Source organism: Camelus ferus, chromosome 4 (genome assembly GCF_009834535.1).
Source record: "Camelus ferus isolate YT-003-E chromosome 4, BCGSAC_Cfer_1.0, whole genome shotgun sequence".
NCBI classification, from domain to species: domain Eukaryota; kingdom Metazoa; phylum Chordata; class Mammalia; order Artiodactyla; family Camelidae; genus Camelus; species Camelus ferus.
This window is the reverse complement of record NC_045699.1, coordinates 10691597-10697750: the sequence shown is the minus strand read 5'-3', so window position 1 is coordinate 10697750 and position 6154 is coordinate 10691597.

Sequence of the window (6154 nt, the reverse complement as noted above, 5' to 3'; positions counted from 1 at the left end):
TTCTTCTGGAAGATCTCTCTTTAGGCACAGAAGGAGAATTCAGAGAAAGCCTCTCCCTACATTTGCTATTTTTCAAATGCTTAACAGCTCAAAATAATCTATCCAAGCAGCGTATTTTGGGGTGGCATATTCTGCTACCCTTCTTTGTGGTTATTGATGTTGTGGGGTTTGGTTTCCTTCCCTTTAGTGACCCACCTGGCGAATTCAAGCCTCCACCCATCACAAAACAAGTCTGTGGGAAGAGCCTTCCCCTGGGTGGGCACCAGGACCCCTAGTGAAGGCCCAGCCCGCCTGCAGCCTCACTGAGGCCTGCAGAGCCAGCCCCACCAGTGCCCAGGGCTGGGCCTGGACCAGTGCATGACCCGTGGAGGGAAAAAGATTGCAAATCTGGATCATCTGTGCAGCTCAGCGCCTAGGTGCGCTCTCCCTGAACTTCTTTGCTTCTTGATGGGTCCAGCTGCCGAGAACCCTCCCTGGACCTCCTCCCTTGACCAATGTTGAGGATCAAGAAGATGAAGCTCCAAGTTCTCTTTACTGAGCCCTGGGCTCTGTGGCTGGCTGTTTTTCTGGTCCAGAGCAGACATGGTGTCTGTCTCTGGGGCAGTAAAGGGAAGTATTCCTTTCCCTTCCAAACCCTGCCTTTTCCCTTCCTTCCAGTCATGCCCACTGTGCCCACCCAGTCGAGGCAGACGTCTAAACAGGAAAGACCACAGCCATGGCCTCGTCACCTGTCCTTGCTCCTGGATGGCATGCCTGCAGCCTCACGTGGTGAATTAGTCATTTGTAGATGAGGGCGAGGAGAGGAAAGAAGACCCTTGTTGCCTCTACCAGTCTTCCCTTCCTATCCTGTCTCACTGGCCTGGCATGGAGGCTGCTAGGCCAGCCTTTGGCCAAGACACCACACAAAACTGCATTTTGGTTCTACTTACATTCTTGTCAGAAAGTGTGTTCATGCTAAGGCAGTGCTTCTCAAACGGTAACATACATAGAGATCACCTGGAGACCTTGTGAAAGCACAGGTTCTGACTTGGTAATTGCAAGATGGAGCCTGAGATTCTGCCTTTCTAAAAAGCCCCAGACACTGCAAGGATTAAGGGACCCAGTTTTGTATTCTAGACGGGGTGAGGTATTGCCTGATCTGTGAAGATGATCAGAAGTCCAATGTCAGAATTAATCACTGGGTTCCATTTTTCTCCCCAACGCCTGGCTCAGATCTTGACTTATCTGCTGACACAATTTGACTCATCTGTCCCACTGAGGACTGCTGGAATGAGTAATCTTTGTAGTCCTCATATCTAGAATGGTGTAAGCCCAACAGTTTTTTAAATTAATGAGTCGGGGGGAGGATATAGCTCAAGTGGTAGAGCGCATGCTTAGCATGCACAAGGTCCTGGGTTCAATCCCCAGTACCTCCAATAAAAATAAACAAATAAGTAAACTTAATTACCTCCACCCCTCAAAAAAATAAATAAATGGGTAAACACTTTAATGGCCTTTGAAGGCAATTTCCAGAAGATGTAGGTTGTTAATAGCTAAGACAACGTTTCCTAAACTGCATTCCTTGGGACACCAGTTCCAGGAAGGTGTTCATAGACATTTGTTAAACAATGGGGGAGGGGTGGTAAAGTTCTATAGTCAACCTGGGAAATGCTGGATTACAGACATCTGAAGAGCTTCTCAAAGCCTTTAATAAACTAATGGTCATTGCCAGTGTCCAAGAGAGGGATCCAGAAGGGAGTTTCGCTCGCACATTGACCACAGAGAACTTTCCTGAGAAGCGTCTTACAGCGCTAGTGTGCAGAGGAGTATAGGGAACTGGCATCACTCTGGGTGCTCAGCCAAGGACTGTAGGCAAAATTCGGTTACAAAGGAGATCTAGAGAGAGGCGGGGAGAGGATGTGAAAACTGAAGAGAGAGACCCCCTTTTCTGTTCCCCTTGCAGACGGGGTCATCAGACTTTTAAGATCTTAGCCACTGTGGGCTTCCACCTGCTCTTCTAGATTCTTCCGTGGGAGGAGAGGGGCACACAAGAGGAATTCTGATTCCCTCTTCCTCCTCTGATGCACTGTAGTAGCTGAGAGAGTGAGGCCAGGAAACCTAGAGAATACTTCTTGGTGCTCAGTCCACTAAAAGACTGAGGGCTCTAGTAAGTACCTTCAGAAAGAGCTTTATTCCTGCTAGAAAGCGGCGGGGGGGGGGGGACCATTTTTAAAAGGACTATGCAATATATGTGTGTATTTGAAACTGACAAAACGAAAGGGAAAGTCTAGTAAAAGGGTTCCAAGTGAATCCCAGAGTTTATCTCCCATGAAACAGTGGTTTTCAACTGGAGGTGATTTTGCCCCCTTCATTGGACATTTGACAGTGTCTGGAGACATTTTTGGTTGTCACAACCAGGGAGGAGGGATCTAGTGGGTAGTGGCCAGGGATAATGCTGAACATCCTAGAATGCACAGGACCTCCCCCTCCAACAAATAATTATCAGACCTGAAATGTCAATAGTGCCACTGATAGAAACCTTGTCTTTAAAGTTGCTCTAAAACATCACCTTCAATTTAAAATTTAGAATGTTGCTTAAATTCAGCTACTTTACCACAAAGAATCAGGGGACATTTATTCAGAAGAAAATTCACGATTATCAATTTGGAGGTCCAAATCTTAGTCAACAATACTATTTTGTACATTTAAACCACATCACAAAGAGCACTACACATTTTGCAAGGAGACATACAAGTAAAACAACTCACAGCAAGTATTTCCTTTAATTTAAAATTTTAGGATGTTACTTGGAGTCAGCTGTTTTAGCACAAAGAATATAGAGGAAATTTATTACTTAGAAAGGATAAAAAAGTACAAATAAATAAATATTATGAGTGGAGATGGGAGGGACCCCACTCCTGGCTATATCATTAGAGATAATTCTCACACAGGTACATAAAGAGACATGCAAGAGGATATTTTACCACAAAGTTATTTGTGGTGGTTGGAGAGCTGGACACAATGAGGCATCCATTACTGGAATGTTCTATCACAGTCAGAAGAAATAAACTAGATATACACACAACAATGGAAATACATCTTTAAAGCACAGTGCTGAATGGGGCAGGAGGTGGGGCAGGGAGAGTAAGGAAGAGAAAGAGATCTCCAGCACAATACTGTTGATGGAAATTAAAAGTACATGCCTACAAAACAACACCTCATGCTTCCAAGAACACTCACAAATAGATTAGATTTACGAATCTGAAGCACTGCACACACTTTTATGGTTGGACTCTTAGGAATTAGTCTCTACTGCCACCTGGTGATAGCAATCCAAAACTGAGGCATAACTCTGTTCCTACTTGTACCGAGGAATAATTTATATACTATGAAAGGCACAGATCTTAAATCTTTAATTTGATGAATTTTGACAATTGTATACATCAGTGTATTATCACTCTAAACAATATAGAGAAGATTTCCATCACTCCAGAAAATTCCCTCCTGCACTTTGCAGAAGATCCTCCCCCCACCCTAAAAGCAACCAGTGATTCATTTCTGTTAGTATAAATAAGCTTTGCTTGTTGTAGAACTTCATGTACATGGAATCATACCACATGTACTCTTTTGTGTTTGCCTTCTTTCGGGAAGTATAATGTTTTCAATTCATCCATGTTAAAGCATGTATCAATAGTAAATTCATTTTTATTATTGAGTAGCATTCCATCCCAGGGATGTTTCACAGCTTATCTATTCACTGGTTGACGGACATTTGGGTTGTTTCCACTTTCGGACTATTAAAAATAAAGCTTCTATGAATATTCATGCAGAAGTCTTTGCGTGGACATATGTTTTTATTTATTTCCAGTGGAATTACTGAGTCATAAGGAAGATGTTAGTGTAATTTTTTAAGAAACTCCCAAAATAATTCTCCAAAGCAGTTATATCATTCTCCACATTCACTAGCAATGGTTTATATAAACAATAAAAAAAATGGACAATCTTAGTTGAATCTTTTTAATTGCTGAGTACTATTCCATTGTAAGATTATATCCTAGTCTCAGACTTTCAGCCTCCAGGACTGTGAGAAAATAAATTTCTATTGTTTAAAAAAGAAAGAAAAGATGGACAACCCAATTTATTTAAATGTGTAAAAAGACATGAACAGATCCTTGATGATATGCAAATAGCCAAAAAGCATGCATGAGGTCCTGGGTTCAAGAATAAATAAATAAGTAATCTAATTATCTTCCCCCACCAAAAATAAAGAATATTCCCATCTCAAAATCCTAGCTTAATCACATATACCAAATACCTTTTGCCATGCAACTTAACAAATTCTTAGGTTTTGAGAATGAGGAAGTGAACATCCTTGGGGGCCCATTACATCCAGGGACCTTAGAACATATTTGAAGATCCCATGTTTTGACCCCATAGCATCTTGAAAGCTAGAAGCTGCCTTCCACCTGGGGACATTTCTCAGGCTTGACAGGAGGTGGCGCTGCAGGGGTGGGTAGGTTTTGTGGCTTGTGTTGAGACTAGCCTGGCTGGGAGATCAGACGTCTTAAAGGTTCCCTCGTCCTCCAAGCCAGCCTGCAGAGCATGGTACTGCCACGGCCGCCGTGAGGAGGTGCTGTCAGCGTGCCAGAAGCTTCGTTACAGCACTTAACAAAAAGTGTCCCGGCGATCCCATCGGGTAGCTGTTGTTGCCCCCCTGTTATTGAAACCTAGTCCCCCTAAAACTGAGTTCCCTGCTGAGATTAACCTCTCTATCCAAAACTTTATATTCTTTCCTGTCCCCTCTGTCTTCCATCCTGTGCTAACTGGACACTAATCAACCAGATCAGATGACTAAAATTGCTGTTGTTAAAAAAATTTTTTTAATAAAATAAAATAAAATTGCTGTTGTTGATAACATCCTTAACTTACAGACTCAGCTTGTTCCTTCAGGCAAGATGAGCTGACAGATCCCTGGGTCACTGACCACCAGACCAGGGACTCCTAAACCATAGGCATCCTGACTCTTGAAACTATGATTAAGAAATGTCAGAAGATGATGATTAACCCCAGCTGCTTTGTCCTTCCCCTTAAAAAACCCCTAACTCGAAGGCCAAGCTGGAGTGGATCTGAGGCTTGTCCCCAGCTCCCTTGCTTGGCGCCCTGCAATGAGCTGTTACTTTGCTGCAAACACTTGCTGTCAGAGTTTGGCTTTCTCCCCAGGGACACACGAGGCCACTGCTTGGTTACGTTATGAAAGAGGAAACTACCCCTCAGAGAGATTTAGGAGTTTACTCAAGGTCACACAGCTACTAAATGCTAGAACCTCAATCAAACAAGGGCTGGCCTGCTACAGAGCCCTGCACTTTCCATCTTGCCAGTGTCTCTCCTCAGCCTCGCCCCTCCTCAGAGTGGCCTCAGAATCCCAGAGAGGAAGGGATAGCAGTGGCTGGACCGTGTCAAAAAGAGTATGTCCTGGTGAGGATCTGAGGACCCTTGCTCCAGATTGGGAAAGAAGAGGTGGGCAGAAGCCCAAACCACACCCTGCAAGAGGGAAGGCGGGGGGGGGGGGGGGTAGGCCAGGGTGGCGGGGGTTGGTGGGGGGGGGCGGGGGGGCTCTCTCCTCCTGCCACTCACTTCCTTGTTCACTTCTGGGGCGGGGAGGGGTGTCTTTGGGTAGCTGGCAGAGCTTGAGGAGGAAATGATCCCCAGGGAGGGGCAGACAAGGCCTGAGGCCTCACCTTCAACACTGTCCACATGGCGACATAGCAAACATTAATCAAGTGCCATTGAGCCGAAGAACAGGAAGCTCCCTCACCTGTTCGGATCAACGCCCATGGGCTGCTGACAGCCTGTGTGGTCTGGCCACTCAACATGGCTGTCCTCTTGCTCTCTGTTCGTCCTCTGCTCCACTAGTGCCTGCTTCACTTACACCAACTCAGTCATACATGACTGACTTTCCTATGTACTTCCCACCTCACTCCGCCTGGCCACCCCAGCTAGTGATTGCTCTAATCTTTAAATCAGAACATCTCCACCAGGGAGCTCATCAAAGGGGCAGTGAGAGGTGTGTTTCTCTGCTGGTTTCCCTGGTAACCAATGAGCCAACCTGACATCAATTCCCCCTATAATTGGTAACCTCCCTCTCCTTGCAGAAGCAAAGAATGCTTTCCTATCC